Here is a 17,951-nt window from a genome sequence, read left to right as displayed (position 1 = left end):
CAGTTCTGGAGGCTGGGAAGCCCAAGATCAAGCAGAGTCAGTGTCTGTTGAGGGCCCATTTCCTGGTTCATAGATGGTATTTTCTCCCTGTGTCCTCACAGCTGTGTCCTCATGTCTGAAGGTGAAAGACAGCTATCTGGAACTTCTTCTATAAGTGCACTAAACTCATGAGCTCTCATAATCTAATCAGCCCAAAGATCCCACCTCCTAATTCTATCACATTGGTGATTAGTTTCAACATGCAAGTTTTTGGAGAAGACAAATATTCAGACCATAGCAGGTAGATGGGAGATTGAAGTTGTTTCATTTGAATATTAAGAAAAATATATATCTTAAGCTAGCAAAGTTGGATGTGTCAGCTGTCCAAATAACAAGGCCCTTTGCCTTGGATGCAAATCAGGAACTGTCTCATGAGTAATTCTTTTCTTGTTGGGGGTTGGGTGCTGGTGGGCACAGAGGGTAAATGATAAATATATTCTGGGTGCCAGTGTTGAAGGGTGTACATTTGTGGTTGAGATCTGTCAGATAGTCTTTTTATATCCCTGTAGCACCCAGCACATAATTCAGTAAGCAGTTCAACTTGGAATTATTTTAAAGATTTTTAGCAGTTTTACCAGGAAGGACAAGGAATATGATCTCTGTAAATATTTGATATGTGGACGAATGGGTGAATAGGTAGAGGGATGGATGGACATGTGAGTGGATGGAAGGATGGGTGTGTGGGTGAATGGAAGGATGGAAGGATGGATTTATAGAAGGATGGATAGATAGGGGGGTGGGTGGATGAAGGGATGGATGGGTGGGTGTGTGGGTGGATGAAAGGATGGGTGGGTGGATGTGTAGGTGGATGGAAGGATGGATGGATGGGTGTGTGGATGAATGGAAGGAGGGAGGGATGGATTTGTGGGTATATGGAAGGACGGATGGACGGGTGTGTGGGTGGATGGAAGGATGGATGTGTGGGTCTGTGGGTGGATGGAAGGATGGATGGATGGAAGACAGTGTCATTAAAATTTCTGAGACTGAGTATAAGTAGCAGAACCAGACACAACCAGATTATAGTGTGTGTTTGGTTGCCAGCTAGCTGTTTATACTGTCCTATGTTGACAGCACTTCTATCTTGTGGGTTTCTCCTTGGGTTATTACTTACCGGGATTATGAAACTTGAAAATATTGGCATAGTGCCCATCAGCTAGAGGTGGGGGAGTGCAGACCACAGGCCCGTGCTTTGCCTGACCAGGGCTAAATTCAGCTCTTCCAGTCACTTCCCCAGCCTCTGTTGACTTGTTGTTCTGAGCTGCAGTTTCCTCATCTACCAGAAGAGGATGAGAACCACTATCTCACAGAGTGGGTGTAAGAATTGAAAAAGACAATAGTAATAATTATGGTTTAAATTTAAAGAGAGAGGACTCTTACTGTGTACCAGGAATTACTTTATGCTCTCTGTATATCCCAACCCAAAACAATACAATGAGGAAGCTAGTGTTACAGCCCTCATTGTGCAGAGGAGAAACTGAGGCATGGAGAGGTTAAGAGACTTGACTAAGGCCTCCAGCCAATAGCCCAGATTTGGGCTTCAAACCCAGAGAGGCTGTTTCCAGGGTGGGTGCATTTAGCCTTTTAACTATGCATCCCTAGAGTATGTAGAGTGCTTGGCAAGTGGTATGCCCCTGGCATGTGGTGGGCCTTCAGTAAAGGGGTAGTTCCTTTCTTCTTGGCTCATTAGTTGCCCTGATTTGGCAATGGTGGCCTGTCCCCTGTGGCCAGAGCTGACAGGAGCCTGGAGAGATGGCTGGTGAATTCACTCTTGACCAGCCATGCAAAGCCCTTCAATAAGGACTTTTCTTTTGATGCTTTAATCCTAGTTCTTAAAAAGTGAAAGACATAGATTTCAAGACCCTTAAGAATAAAATGAATGTTCTTTACCTCAGCCCAGGACTTGTTAAAGAACGGGAAGCAAATCTACTCCCAAATGTGTTTTAAGACAGTTCTTTAAACTCCTTTGCAATTTTGGTGCATAGATACTTCAGAATACAATAATAAGAAAAGGGTTTTTTTGAAAGAATGCCAAGGGCTACATTCTCTACTGTTCTTCTTCTTGTTTGTTCTGTGCAAAAGGGTGAGATAATGAGGTGGTGGTCAACCTTAGATTATTTTCTACTGTAATTTAGGTTGATGTATTAACATGAGCAGATTACTCAGCCATTTGGAGTCAGAAATAGAAGGTGCATATCAATCCAGGCAGGTGCAAATCTCCTACAGTGAAATGAGCAGTGTTTCCCTGTGATTAGAACAATTGTCTCAGGAGGTTGAATAGAAACATTGCTTCTACTCTTTGCTGCATGATCCCAGGTTAGTCATTTCCCCTCTCTAAGCCTCAGCCCGTGCACCTGAAAAATGTCAATGGTTTTGTAGAGAGTGGCTGTGATGATTAAACAACATAACATTATATTACTGTAAATCTGAAGTGCTGGATAAATGTGAAATATAGCACTCATTTTTGGAAGGCATCGGGTCCCAGTTACACAGACTGGATTCAAGTCTCAGCTCAGGTACTTCCTTGCTGAGCCTTGGTTTTCTCTTCTTCAAAATTGGGGTAGTAATACTGACATAACAGGATCTTTTTTTCTTTTTGGATTCAATGAGATGAATACATTAATGTGCATGCTCACTAAATTTTAGCAATTATAGTCTGATGATGACCTCTGGCTTAGAAGCAATGCCACAAAGGTTAAGACACAGACAGAAATAAAGAAATGGCTTATGCCACTGACTGATTGCAATTAAGTGTTGTTTTCATTTCGTCTTGTGTGCATTTGGATGTGTTTATGTTTTTGTATGTGCGTGTGTGCTTTGGCATGGTTAAGGACAGATTTCCATAGTGAGAACTGGGATGAGTCACAGAATCAATTTAGTCTTTACAATAGTTGAAAGCACAATGGAGCACATTCTCCTTCTGGAGGCCACACCCAACCCTTGGCTGACCCTGGCCTAATTCTCTGCAATCCAATTATCATAGGCACTTGCTGGGCAGTTCAGCAGGTCACCTAGAAACAGTGATGTTCACTGTTGGTGGCAGGGGTATGGTTTTTGGTGTAATGGGGCACTTCCCTAATGTAGGATGTGCTGTCCACACCTGCAGCTCCCACTGGGCTGAATGTGTGCTTGTAGCAGAATGTGGAAGTAATTTACACTCCTTTTCCTTCTTCCATTCAAGGGGAAGTCATTTGAATATTCTTCACGGGCCATGTACACATCGCATCACACCTGGAGTATTGCACACCTTCCTCATGGATTGGCTAAACTCCAGTCTCATTCCATTCATTTATCTTTCACATTACAGTCACATCCACAGTTTACAGAACCCATCTGATCACATCACTCCCCTGCCAAAAACCTTTCCCTGGGTCCTTAGGATAGAGTCCTGGCTGCTTTGCATATTACAGGACTTTTCCTGAATTGGCCTCCACTTATCTCCTCAGGCCATGTTCCTGCATTCTCTGCTGTGCTATAATGATTTGTGTACAAATTTGCTTATCCCATTAGCTCATGTGCAACTCATGAGGAAAAACTGATTCCTCTCTGTGCATAGATGGTGCTTAATAAATGTTTTTTTAGGCACAGTTCAGCCTACTGCTTAAGAATTCAACTTTGGAGTCAGTTTGACTCTTGGATTCACCAGTTTATTGATCTATAACTTAGGTCGGGGAGCTAAGATGGCTAAGTCTTAGTTTCTCCCTCTGTAGGAAGAGGCAGTGGTGCTTATCTCATAGGAATGTTGTAAGAATTAGATGAAAGAATGCAGCAAAGGGCTTGGTAAAGAGACTGGTATGTATTAAGAACTTAACAGATGTTAGCTTTTATTGATAAGCATTTGTTGGGCCCATACAATAGCATAGTCTATGAAAAAACAGAATCATAAAAGGGACACTGAGTAATGGTTTTTTGATTCTGGAAACCACCTGGGACACAGGATTAAAGATGGTCTTTTGCTGAGAATGTGTTAATGATGGTGATGGGAATTGTTGGGAAACTTTGCTGTCTGATAATATGATAGAGTACATTTAGCTGTAAGTAAGAGACAACCAAACTCAAATGGGCATAACCAATTTGAAGAAGGTTAATTGGCTTATTTACCATACAGTCAAGAGGTTGGATGGGCTCCAGTGTTGGTTTGATTCAGATGTGCAACAATATCATCAAGGATCCAGGGTCTTTTTCTCTGTGTGTTTCCTCTCCACCATGCCAGCCTCATCTCAAGACCATATGCCTTTCCTGTTGCAGTTTTAAGAGGGCTCTCAAAATCTTCTGGGACTTGATGACCATGTCAAGGGAGAGGGGCAAGGTTGCTCTTAGAAATTTCCTCAGAAGAGTAAAACCTTGCTTTTCTAAAACCACTAGCTAACATCTTTTACAATCTCATTGGCCCTGAATTAATCAAATACCCATCAATGAACAAATGGATCATGGTCAGGGAATGAGGTTGTGCAAATTGGCTTGGCTTGCGCCATTGGCCCCATCCCTAGAACCAAGACATGTGTTCTATAGAGGTGGGGATAGAAAACCCAAATATGGAGAGGAGGGACAGGATGCAAGGAATTAACCTATTTTCTGAGCTTCTGTAAGAATCAGCAGCTCTCACTGTTCCTGTGCAGATTTCACAGAATGGAAGACATATCTCTGTATTTTTATTGCCTTTTCATCTAGGTGTTTTAAAAACTGCATTCTCATATCTTTCATTCTCTAGTCACCACCAACAATGCAATGAAAGAATTATAATAATTATGTTTTCAGGCCAGGTCCAGTGGCTGACGTCTGTAATCCCAGCACTTTGGGAGGGTGAGATGGGCGGATCACCTGAGGTCAGAAGTTTGAGACCAGCCTGGCCAACATGGTGAAACCCCATCTCTACTAAAAACAAAAAAAAACCAAAAAAAAAAAAAAAAAAACAAACTAGCTGGTTGTGGTGGCACATGCCTGTAATCACAACTACTCAGGAGGCTAAGGCAGGAGAATCACTTTAACCTGGGAGGCAGAGGTTGTAGTGAGCCGAGATCACGCCACTGCACTCCAGCCTGGGTGACAGAGTGAGAGTGTCTCAAAAAAAAAAAAAATAGGTTTTCATTTCATGTTTTGGTGTGCCTACTATTTGCACTGCTAGATGCTGTCCATATTTTAGCTTTCATTCTCTGGAGATGTTCTTTTTAATAACTCTGAGATAAGTGTTACTAGATCCTTTTTATAGATTGAAGAAACAAACTGGAGCTCAGAGAGGTCAGTGTAAATTTTTCAAATTCACACAGAAATTAGTGGCAGACCCAGGATCTGATTCAGGTCTGTCTGATTCTAAAGCCCACATTTGTTCCAAGACTCCATGCTACTTTCTTATTCTAGAAGCAAGGCAGACTTCCATTTGAAAATGGATGTGAAAATTTCATAATCTCTTCCTTTCTTCCTGGAAATCATCCAAAGCAATAAGGAGAACAGAAAACAAAAATTCAAACTCCTTTTTCAGTGAAGCTAGGAGACAGACTGAAAAATATTTGGTAAGAGCTGCCAAGAGCACCCAGGAGGTGTGCAAGAGGGAGAAGCCAACAGCAGAGGAGAGAGCTCAGTAAAGCATTGGACCAAAAAAATTACAAAAGCTTCTTGAAGCTGGGGGAACCACTCTGAAGGGGAAAAACTGTATCATTTAATTAAAAAAGAGAGTAAAGAAATAGAATACATTAAGAGGTGGAAGAAGTCCCCCTGAGCTTGGTTAGGTTCAGAGAAATAAGGAGGCTGGATGTATCAGTCAGTTTTTGCTATATAACAAACACACCCAAACAATAAACATTTGTTCTTGCTCATGTGTCTTCAAGGTGGCTGGGGTTAGTGTATGCAGGCTGTTCTAAGCTAGGTTTGACCCAAGTTTGCTGGTCGAGTGCTGGTCTTTTCCACATGTATCTCAACCTCCTTAAATCAATGGCTACCTGAGGCATGTTCTTCTCATGATGAAAAGCAAGAGTCAAGAGGATAAACTCAACTGCATGAGCAAATGTCATGCTTTTGATTGTGGCATACTCACTAATGGCTCCTTAGCCAAGTATCATGCCTTTGGTCATGGGATACTCACTAATAGCTCATTAGCCAAAGCAAGTTGCATGACCAAGTCCAAAGTCAAGGGGTAGACAAGTACAATCCATCCACCAGAAGGCAGTAGCAAAGATGTAGATATATGGTGTTACTACAGGGAGAAAAGAAGGGAGAATGGGAATTTAATCTTCCGCACCAGGTTACATGTAGAAGCATGTTAGACAATCCATGTTTAAGAGAAGCAGCCTAACTTTGTAGCAAGTGAGGAGAAGACAGCCTCTGAGTTGTGAAAGCTGACTTGGTCATAATTCCACCCTGGCGTCTCTCCATCTATAGCTAATACATGGCTCATGAAATCCTGATACATTTAACAATAAGTGATAAAAAATACACTAGTGCTGCATTTTTAAGAAGATACTGTGAAAAAAAGGAGGAAGGGAACAGCAAAACTTATGAATAAAAATGTTCGGTAGTAAAATGGCCTTGGAACAGATCAGAATTGTGAACAAACACTGTACTATGAATTAAACATCATAATGAAGCAATAATCTCTAAAAATAACCATTATGTAATACCTCAGAGATGAGCTTGCAGGGCAGCAGAAGATGAAATGTGATCTGGCAAAACTCAGAGAAGAAGGGGAAGAAAAGACAGAATAGAACCATGATAAAAACGAAGACAATACTTGAAAGAGCGTAAGTGTTAATAAACATTACAAAAAGATAAGAAATGACATAGAAAATAGAAATGAGAAGTGTGAACAAAGTAAAATGTAAATAGAGTTAAAGAAGAATAGATAGTGATAGATTTAATGCACAGGCAAAGGACATCAAATATATGCACAACCGGCATTCCCAAAGAAGAAAACAAAACACAAAACAGAACAAATATTAAAGGTTATAAATCAAGAAAGCATTCCTAAAATAAAATAACACTTGAATCTACACATTGCCAAGGACACATTTTGTACCCGAGAAAGGTGGCTGTGAATGGTCAATGCTGAGACATTTCCTAGAAAAATTAGTGGACTGTGAATATAAAGATTCCTAGTATTAGACCTTATATAGGACTTTATTTCCTTTGTCCCCAGCTGGCTTCAGATTTTTCCAGAACAACATTCAATTCTAAATGACAGTAGAACAACACATAATATTTAAGGAAAGAGAGTATGAATCAATGATTTTATACCCAGTCAAAAAGTTCTTTAAATAGAAAGGTTAAAAAAATACAATTTTAAAAACAAGAGCTCAGAGAATGTGTTCCCATGAGCCTTCCTTGAGGAAAATAAAAATGACAAACTTCAACCAACCAACCATTTTTTAAGAAACTATATACAAGGACTGGCAGTGAGCATTATACGTATTTGATAGAAGAACTAAGACTAATATTAATGAGGGTATTCAATTGGCAGGAGAGACGGTGAATGTTATATATTGTAAAACATTATAGAAATGATAGACCTTACCCAAACTGGGGGAAGAAAAGGTAAAAATGAAAAATAGATGGAGAAGAAATTATATTGAAGATTTCATGTAATGGCTGAGAGTAAAAACATAACATTTAAAATTCCGGCCTCTGGAAGCTGGAAAAAAAGTAGTAGCAGTACAAATCATATAGCCAGGTTTTGCTATATAACAACCAACCTCAAGAAGTTAGTGGTTTACGAGAACACCACAAACTCATTGTTGTTGATGTGTCCTTTGTCTGACTGAGGTTTGGGCTGATCAGAAATGATATGTCAGGTAGCCCTGCCTGAGGCTGTGGGCCACCTGGGCTTGGCTCCAGGCCATGGACTGGGTTTAGATATCCACCTGTATTAGCTCTGGACCCAGGTGAAAGGGCAGCAGATACCCAGAGGAAATCTCATAGCATACCACAAGAGCATAAGCAACCAAACCAACCAGTAAAGCACATTTCATGCCTCTGCTCACGCTGCATCTGCAAAAAATTCACTGGCAGAAGCAAGTCACATGTCTAGGCCCATCATCAATGGGGTAGAAATAATATATTGCTCTGGAGTGAGGAATTTTAGACAATAATCCAAACTACCATGGCATATTTAAAGTACAAATATAAATATTAAAAAAAGTTAACTAAAATTTGCTAATAAAGAACAAATAAACAAGTAAAAACATAGAGGACTAAGAAAATAGAGGACTGTTCCCTGGTAGCTGTGAATTTGTTATGTTACATGGAGAGGGTTGCAGATAGAATTTAGGTGGCTAATCAGCCAATCTTAAATAGGAGGTTACCCTGGATTATCTGTGGGCCTGATGCCATCACGAGGGTTTCTTAAAGAGGCAGAGGGAAGATTTAATTCTAGAAGAGAAAGTCAGAGTGACGCAATCTGAGGAGGATTCAATCCACCATTGCTGGCTTTGAAGATGGAGAAAGGGACTGTAAGTCAAGAAATGTAGACAGCCTCTGGAACCTGGAAAAAAATAAGGAAACAGATTCTCCGCTAGAAACTCCAGAAGGAACACAGCCAGGTCAGCACTTTGGTTTTAGCCTAATGAGACACATTTCAGACTTCTGACCTCCAGAACTGTAAGATAATACATTCCTGTTGTTTTAAGCCATTGAGTCTGTGTTAATTTGTTACAGCCCAATAGGAAAGTAATACACTTACCTATGAATGAAAGAATAAATTCAGGATGGGTCACCAATGAAAACTAGTATTATGATATTTGTAAGACACACGTATGAAATTGAGGGATTCAGTAAGCTGAGAAACAAAAAATGGACAAAGAGTATAATTCTCAATGAAGAACTAAATAAAAGTATCAACATTAAAGTGAAAACTACAAGAATTACCTAAAGAAAAAAACAGATACATAACAGATATATAGTAATATTAAGAACTTTAATTCAACTTTCTTAGTCAATTACAAACCAAGTAGATCTAAACAGTATAATCAATTAGTAATGTAGATGTAGTTAGCACAAAGGAAACTTTTTACCTTGAAAATAAAGAATAGAGTTCTTTTTAAAACATGTACCTATGGAAGAAGTGCAAAATTTGACCACATATTAGTTCACAAAGAAAGTCCCAATACATTTCCAAAGGTAGATATGGTACAGGAAAATTTCCCAATTTTAATGCAGTAGAAGTAGGAATTAAAGATAAAATCAGAAAAAACCCTCATCTCTTCAAAGTAAACAAACAAACAAAACTCTTTTAAGTCAGGGCAAAGAAAAAATTTCAACTAAAATTAGATTATATGAAGGAAATGATAAATGAATTCTACTGTCAGAACCTATAGATGGTGTTCAGGGGAAAATTCATGGTTTAAAAGACTTACATTGGTAAGTGAGAAGGGGTAAACACAAACAAAGCTACCACCCTAAGAAGTTACAATAGAAATTTAAAAAAAGAAAACAAATGGAGCAAAAATAAGATCACAAAATGGGGTGGGGGTGGATATTACCATAGATTCCATACAAATTAAAAGGTAACAAGAGAATACTAGGAACAATTGTATGTACATACCTTTGGCAATTTATATAAAATAAATTTGTTGAAAGACACAAACTACCAAAAGTCACCAAAGAAAAAAGTAGATAACCTGAATTGTCCTAAATCTATTTTCAAAATTGAATTTGTAGTGAAAATCCTTCCAAGAAAGAAATTTTCAGGTCCAGACAATCTCACTGGCAAGTCCTAGAAAGCATTTACAAAAGAAATAATGCCAATTTTACATAACTTCTTCCAGAAAAGAGAAGAGGAAGGAAACTTCCCAACTTACTTTGTGAGTTTTAAATCATCCTGATTCCAAAACCAGACAAAGATAATATGGGAAAAGAAAACTATGGGCCAATATCATTCATGAACATTGTTGTAAAAGTTCTCAAGAAAACATAAAAAAAAGAACTCAGCAACATATGAAATGAATAATATACCATGAGTAAGTGGGGTTTATTGCTGTGATGAAAGACTAGTTCAGTAGTTGAACTATGTAATTCACCATATCAATTGAGTAAAGAAAAAAACTCTATATGATTACTTTGATGGATGCAGAAAAAACATTTGAAAAAATACATCATCATTTGTGATAAAAACTCTTAGTGAGGTAGGAATAGCAGGGAACCTCCTTATCCTGATAAGGGGCAGATAACATCATACTTAATGACTGAATGCTTTCCTCTAAGATTAGGAATAAGGCAAGAATGTCCATTCTCCTTCTCTCTTTTAATAGTGGATTAAAGCAAGATAGAGAAATAAAGGCATATAGATTAGAAAGGAAGAAATAAAACCTGCTAGAACTATGTAAGTGAACTTAGCAAGTTTACAGATTCAAAGTCAGCACATGAACATGAAAATCAATTATATTTTTATATACTAGCAATGAGCAATGATAATGCAAAATGCAGAAAGACAGAAATAAATGGAGAGACATTCCCTGCTCATGGATTGGAACCTTCAATAGAGTTAATCATGACATTTCTCTGTATATTGATCTATGAATTTAATGCCGGTCCAATCAAAATCACAACAGGATTTTTTATACATATAGACATACTTATTATAAAATGTATATGGCAAGAAGAAGAATCTAGAATAGCCAGAAACATTTTGACAAAGAAGAATGAAGTTGCATTTTAAGATTAACAATAAAACTATAATAATCAAACAGTATGGTATTGGTGAGGGCATACTGACATAGATCAATGGAACAGAGTAGAGATTTCAGAAACAGTGTTTGGAATAGAGAGTTTAAAAACCAATCAATATGGCCAATTAATTTTTGATAAAAATGCAAAAGCAATTCAATGGAGGATAGTTTTTCAGCAAATGGCATCAGAACCATTGGATATTCATTTGCAGAAATATGAAGCTCAATCTAAACCTCATGTCTTATTCACAAATTATCTCAAAATAAATTATAAGTATAAATGTAAAATATAAAAACTCTAACAACTTTAAAAGAAAACATAGGAGAAGATCTATATGACTTTAGGTTAAGCAAATAAGTTTTAGATATGACACCAAAAGCATAATCTATGAAACAAAATGATAAATTGATCTTAATCAAAATTTAAAACTTTTTTTTTTTATACTTTAAGTTCTAGGGTACATGTGCACAACGTGCAGGTTTGTTACATATGCATACATGTGCCATGTTGGTTTGCTACACCCATTAACTCGTCATTTACATTAGGTATTTCTCCTAATGCTATCCCTCCCCAACCCCCCAACCCCACGACAGGCCCCTGTGTGTGATGTTCCCTGCCCTGTGTCCAAGTGTTCTCATTGTTTAGTTCCCACCTATGAGTGAGAACATGTGGTGTTTGGTTTTCTGTCCTTGTGATAGTTTGCTCAGAATGATGGTTTCCAGCTTCATCCATGTCCCTACAAAGGACATGAACTCATCATTTTTTATGGCTGCATAGTATTCCATGGTGTATATGTGCCATATTTTCTTAATCTAGTCTATCATTGATGGACATTTGGGTTGGTTCCAAGTCTTTGCTATTGTGAACAGTGCTGCAATAAACATACATGTGCATGTGTCTTTATAGTAGCATGATTTATAATCCTTTGGGTATATACCCAGTAATGGAATGGCTGGGTCAAATGGTATTTCTAGTTCTAGATCCCTGAGGAATCGCCACACTGACTTCCACAATGGTTGAACTAGTTTACAGTCCCACCAGCAGTGTAAAAGTGTTCCTATTTCTCCACATCCTCTCCAGCACCTGTTGTTTCCTGACTTTTTAATGATTGCCATTCTAACTGGTGTGAGATGGTATCTCATTGTGGTTTTGATTTGCATTTCTCTGATGACCAGGGATGATGAGCATTTTTTCATGTGTCTGTTGGCTGCATAAATGTCTTCTTTTGAGAAATGTCTGTTCATATCCTTTGCCCATTCTTTGATGGGGTTAATTTAAAACTTTTCTAAGTGAAATACACTGTTATGAGAATGAGAAGAAAAGCCACAGACTGGGGGAAAACATTTTCATGGCACATATTTGACAAACAACTTGTATCCAGAATATAGAAAGGACATTCTGAACTCAACAGAAGGAAACAAATATCCCAATAAAAACATGGACAAAACATCTGCAGACACTTCTTTAACAAGCATATACACATGGCAGTAAGCACATGAAAAGGTGTTCAACATCATTAGCCATTAAGAAAATATAAATTAAAACTGTGATGAGATACACCAACATACCCACTGGAATGACTAAAATTAAAAGCAGAAAAAATCTGGCGATAGCAAACACTCGCAAGTGTGTGGAGTAGCTGGGAGTCTCCTACATTCCTGGTGGGAGTGTAAAATGGTACAGCCACTGAAAAATAGTTTGACAGTTTCCTATAAAGTAAAACATACACTATCAATCAAAACCAAGCAATTCACTCCCAGGGTATTTAACCTAGATATAAATACTGTGCTTACACAAAACTCTTTACACAGATGTTTATAGCAGCTCTACTCATAATCACGTCAAACTGGAAACCACCCAAATGATCTTTAACAGGTGAATGGATAAACAAACTGGTACAGCTATCCAACAGAATATTATTCAGCCATTAAAAGGAACAGACTATCGATACAGGCAACAATATAGACAAATCTCACATGCATTAGACTGAGTGAAAGAAGCCAGTCTCAAAATGTTACATACTTTATGGTTTCATTTATATGGCATTCTGAAGAAGCAAAACTGTAGGGACAGAGAACAGATCAGTGGTTGTCAGGGGTTAGGAACTAGGAAATGGAGTGATTACAAAGGGCCAGCTTAAGGAAATCTGGGGAGTAATGGAAGTTTTCAAAGAGTTACCATTCCATCCATTAGAAAAAATGCTATGAAGTTTCTAGTGGAATTTTACCAAACTATTAAGGAACAGACATTCTTTACAGTGGACAACCTGGCAGACAACACAATCAAATGATCAAACTTATCATCACTTGTAATGAGACAAACATACATGTGCCTCCTGATATAATGCACTGAGAAGGACAGAACATCATTTCTGTGGTATTTCTGACCAAAAATGTGTGGCCTGAATCTAGTCATGACAAAATACAACTGAGGGATGTTACATAAAATAAATAGCCTATACACTTCAAAAATATCAGGGTTAAGAAAGAAAAAGACTGATAAATTGCTCCAGATTGAAAGATACTAGAGGAACATGACAACTAAATGCATGTGTGATGCTGTGTTGGATTCTGAACCAGAAAAAATATTTTTCTGGAAAAGATATTATTGGGAAAACTAATAAAATTTGAATAAGGCCTATGGATTAGATGATAGTATTGTATCTGTTAATTTCCTGATTTTGATAATTGTATTGTGGTTATATAAGCCTATGTCCTTGTTTTTAGGAAATATACACTAAAGAATTCAGGGTTAAAAAATATATCTACAACTTAATCTCAAGCACTTCAGAAAAACATGTATGTATCTCCAGGGAATCTAGGTATATAGCAATTTTTGTAGTTTTAAAATAATTTCTTTTTCTGAAAATCTGTAATTCTTCAAAACAAAATGTTAAGTAATAAACAACTGATAATTCTAATTTTGTTGAAATTTATCTGGAGCAAAAGAAAAGGAACATATTTTTCCAATTTCTTTTACATAATGAGATTAACTTTAATATAACCTGATAGACATGAACAAAAAACTACAGACCACTATCACTTATGAATATCAATAGAAAATTCTAAAAATCACGCCTGTAATCCCAGCACTTTGGGAGGCCGAGACGGGCGGATCACTTGAGGTCAGGAGTTCATGACCAGCTTGGCCAACATGGGGAAACCCTTTCTCTACTAAAAATACAAAAATTAGCATTTTTTTTGTGGCATTGTGGCCTGTGCCTGTAATCCCAGCTACTTGGGAGGCTGAAGCAGGAAAATTGCTTGAACCCAGGAGGCAGAGGTGCAGTGAGCCAAGATCGTGCCACTGCACTCCAGCTGGGTGACAGAGTGAGTCTCCATCTCAAAAAAAAAAAAAGCAGCACTGAAAAAGAAACCATCAACAGAGTAAACAGACTATATATAGAATGGGAGAAAATTTCTGCAAACTATGCATTGACAAAGGTCTAATATAGAACATCTATAATAAACTTAAACAAATTTACAAGAAAAAAACAACCCCATAAAAAAGTGGGCAAAGGATATGAACAGACACTTTTCAAAAGAAGACATATGTGCAGCCAACAATCATATGAAAAAAAAATAGCTCCAGAGGTAGGCAGATCCCTTGAGGACAGGAGTTTGAGACCAGCCTGGCACATATAGTGAAACACCGTCTCTACTAAAAATACAAAAAATTAGCTGGGTGTGGTGATATGTACTTGTAATCCCAGCTACTTGAGGGGCTGAGGCATGAGAATCCCTTGAACCCAGGAGTTGAAGGTTGCAGTGAGCCAAGATCATGCCACTGCACTCTAGCCTGGGTGACATAGTGAGATTCTGTCAAAAAAAAAAAAAAAAAAAAGCTCAACATCACTGATTATGAGAGAAATACAAGTCAAAACCACAATGAGATACCATCTCACACCAATCAGAATGGCTGTTATTAAAAAGTCAACAGATGCTGGCAAGGTTGTGGAGAAAAAAGAACGCTTATGTACTGTTGGTGGGAGTGTAAATTTGTTCAACCATTGTGGGAGACAATGCGGTGATTTCTCAAAGACGTAAAGACAGAAATACAATTTGACTCAGCAATCCCAAATCATTCTATTAAAATGCACATGTATGTTCATTGCAAATGCACATGTATATTCATTGCAACACTATTCACAATAGCAAAGACATGGAATCAACCTAAATGCCCATCTATGACAGGCTGGATAAAGAAAATGTGGCACATACGTACCATGGAATACTATGCAGCCATAAAAAGAATGAGATAATGTCCTTTTCAGGGACATGGATGGAGCTGGAGGCCATTATCCTTAGCAAACTAACACAGAAACAGAAAACCAAATACCATATGTTCTCACTTGTAAGTGGGAGCTAAATGATGAGAACACATGGACACATAGAGGGGAACAACACACACTGGAGCCTATTGGAGGGTGGAGAGTGGGAGGAGGGACAGGATCAGGAAAAATAACTAATGGGTACTAGGCTTAATATCTAGGTGATGAAATAATATGTACAACATCCCCGCCATGACACAAGTTTACCTATGTAACAAACCTGAACATGTATGTTTGAAGTTAAAATAAAAGCTAAAGAAATAAAGTTACACATTTCCTTCTGAGCACAGTTTTAGCTGTGACCCACCACCATGTAATAGTTTCATTACCATTGAATCCAAGATAATTTCTAATGTCTATTTTCGAATTATTCCTTGACCAATAGGTTTTCCGGAAGCATGTTGCTTAATGTCCAAACATTATGGTTAAAAAATTGTGTTGTTATTGATAGCTAGCTTAATTTCACTGTGGTTAGAGAACATACTCAGAATAATTTTGGTCATTTAGAATTTGTAGAGATTTGCTTTATGGCCCAGTATATGGCTAGTCTTGGCAAATAATCAATGTATACTTAAAAAGCATGAATTTTCCATGGTTGGGTGTAGTGTTCTATACACGTAAACTGCGTCAAATTTGTTAATTGTGTTGTTTAGATAGTCTATATCTTCAGGACAGTTAATTTTATGTGCCAACTTGACTGGGCTAAGGGATGCCCAGATAGCTGGCGAAACACTATTTCTGATGTGCCTGTGATAGTGCTCCTGGAGGAGATTAGCATTTGACTCCATAGACACAGTGAAGGAGATCACCCTCACCAATGCAGGTGGACATCATCCAACGTGCTGAGGGCCAAAATAGAACAAAAAGGGGAGGAAGAGTGAATTTTCTCTCCCTGTCAGAACTGGGACATCCATCTCCTCCTGCCTTTGAATGTCAGCATTCCTGGTTCTCAGACCTGGGTCTCTGGACTTGGACCTGACAGATCATGAGCCTTATAATTGCATGAGCCAATCTCCCATAATAAATCTCTTTTCATATGTCTCATATATACTATGTGGTTCTGTTTCCCTGAAGAACTCTGATACCATCTTTATGCCTTTTTTTTGTGCACTTTTTGTTCTATTAGTTACTGAGAGAGAGGTATCTAAGTTTCCTTCCTTATTCAAAGTAGTACCTATAAAAATGTACCTTTTTTTTTTTTTTTTTTTTTGCCACCCCATATGGGAAGTGAGGAGCACCTCTGCCTGGCCACCCTGTCTGGGAGGTGAGGAGCGCCTCTGCCCAGCCGCCCCGTCTGGGAGGTGAGGAGCGCCTCTGCCCGGCCGCCACCTCCTCTGGGAGGAAGTGAGGAGCACCTCTGCCCGGCTGCCCCGTCTGGGAGATGAGGAGCACTTCTGCCTGGCCGCCACCCCATCTGGGAGGAAGTGAGGAGCGCCTCTGCCCGGCCGCCCCATCTGGGAAGTGAGGAGCGCCTCTGCCCGGCCGCCCCGTCTGGGAAGTGAGGAGCGCCTCTGCCCGGCCGCCCCGTCTGGGAAGTGAGGAGTGCCTCTACCCGGCTGCCACCCCGTCTGGGAGGAAGTGAGGAGCACCTCTGCCCGGCTGTCCCGTCTGGGAGATGAGGAGCACCTCTGCCCGGCCGCCCCGTCTGGGAGGTGAGGAGCGCCTCTGCCTGGCCGCCACCCCGTCTGGGAGGAAGTGAGGAGCGCCTCTGCCTGGCTGCCCCATCTGGGAAGTGAGGAGCGCCTCTGCCTGGCCGCCACCCCGTCTGGGAGGAAGTGAGGAGCGCCTCTGCCCGGCCGCCCCGTCTGGGAAGTGAGGAGCACCTCTGCCCGGCTGTCCCGTCTGGGAGATGAGGAGCACTTCTGCCTGGCCGCCCCGTCTGGGAGGTGAGGAGCGCCTCTGCCTGGCCGCCACCCCATCTGGGAGGAAGTGAGGAGCGCCTCTGCCCGGCCGCCCCATCTGGGAAGTGAGGAGCGCCTCTGCCCGGCCGCCCCGTCTGGGAAGTGAGGAGCGCCTCTGCCCGGCCGCCCCGTCTGGGAAGTGAGGAGTGCCTCTACCCGGCTGCCACCCCGTCTGGGAGGAAGTGAGGAGCACCTCTGCCCGGCTGTCCCGTCTGGGAGATGAGGAGCACCTCTGCCCGGCCGCCCCGTCTGGGAGGTGAGGAGCGCCTCTGCCTGGCCGCCACCCCGTCTGGGAGGAAGTGAGGAGCGCCTCTGCCTGGCTGACCCGTCTGGGAGATGAGGAGCACCTCTGCCCGGCCGCCCCGTCTGGGAGGTGAGGAGCGCCTCTGCCTGGCCGCCACCCCGTCTGGGAGGAAGTGAGGAGCGCCTCTGCCCGGCCGCCCCGTCTGGGAAGTGAGGAGCACCTCTGCCCGGCCGCCCCGTCTGGAAGGTGAGGAGCGCCTCTGCCCGGCCGCCACCCCGTCTGGGAGGAAGTGAGGAGCGCCTCTGCCTGGCCACCCCGTCTGGGAGGTGAGGAGCGCCTCTGCCCGGCCGCCCCGTCTGGGAAGTGAGGAGCACCTCTGCCCGGCCGCCCTTTCTGGGAGGTGAGGATCGCCTCTGCCCGGCCGCCCGGTCTGGGAAATGAGGAGCGCCTCTGCCTGGCCACCCCGTCTGGGAGGTGAGGAGCGCCTCTGCCCGGCTGCCCAGTGTGGGAAGTGAGGAGCGCCTCTGCCCGGCCGCCCTGTCTGGGAGGTGAGGAGCGCCTCTGCCTGGCCGCCACCCCGTCTGGGAGGAAGTGAGGAGCGTCTCTGCCCGGCTGCCCCGTCTGGGAAGTGAGGAGCGCCTCTGCCCGGCCGCCCTGTCTGGGAGGTGAGGAGCGCCTCTGCCTGGCTGCCACCCGGCTGGGAGGAAGTGAGGAGCGCCTCTGCCCGGCCGCCCCGTCTGGGAGGTGTACCCAACAGCGACCATCAGGACAGCAACCATCGGGAGTG

This window comes from Pongo abelii, chromosome 4 (genome assembly GCF_028885655.2).
Source record: "Pongo abelii isolate AG06213 chromosome 4, NHGRI_mPonAbe1-v2.0_pri, whole genome shotgun sequence".
In the NCBI taxonomy this organism is placed as follows: Eukaryota; Metazoa; Chordata; class Mammalia; order Primates; family Hominidae; genus Pongo; species Pongo abelii.
This window is presented reverse-complemented; position numbering follows the sequence as displayed.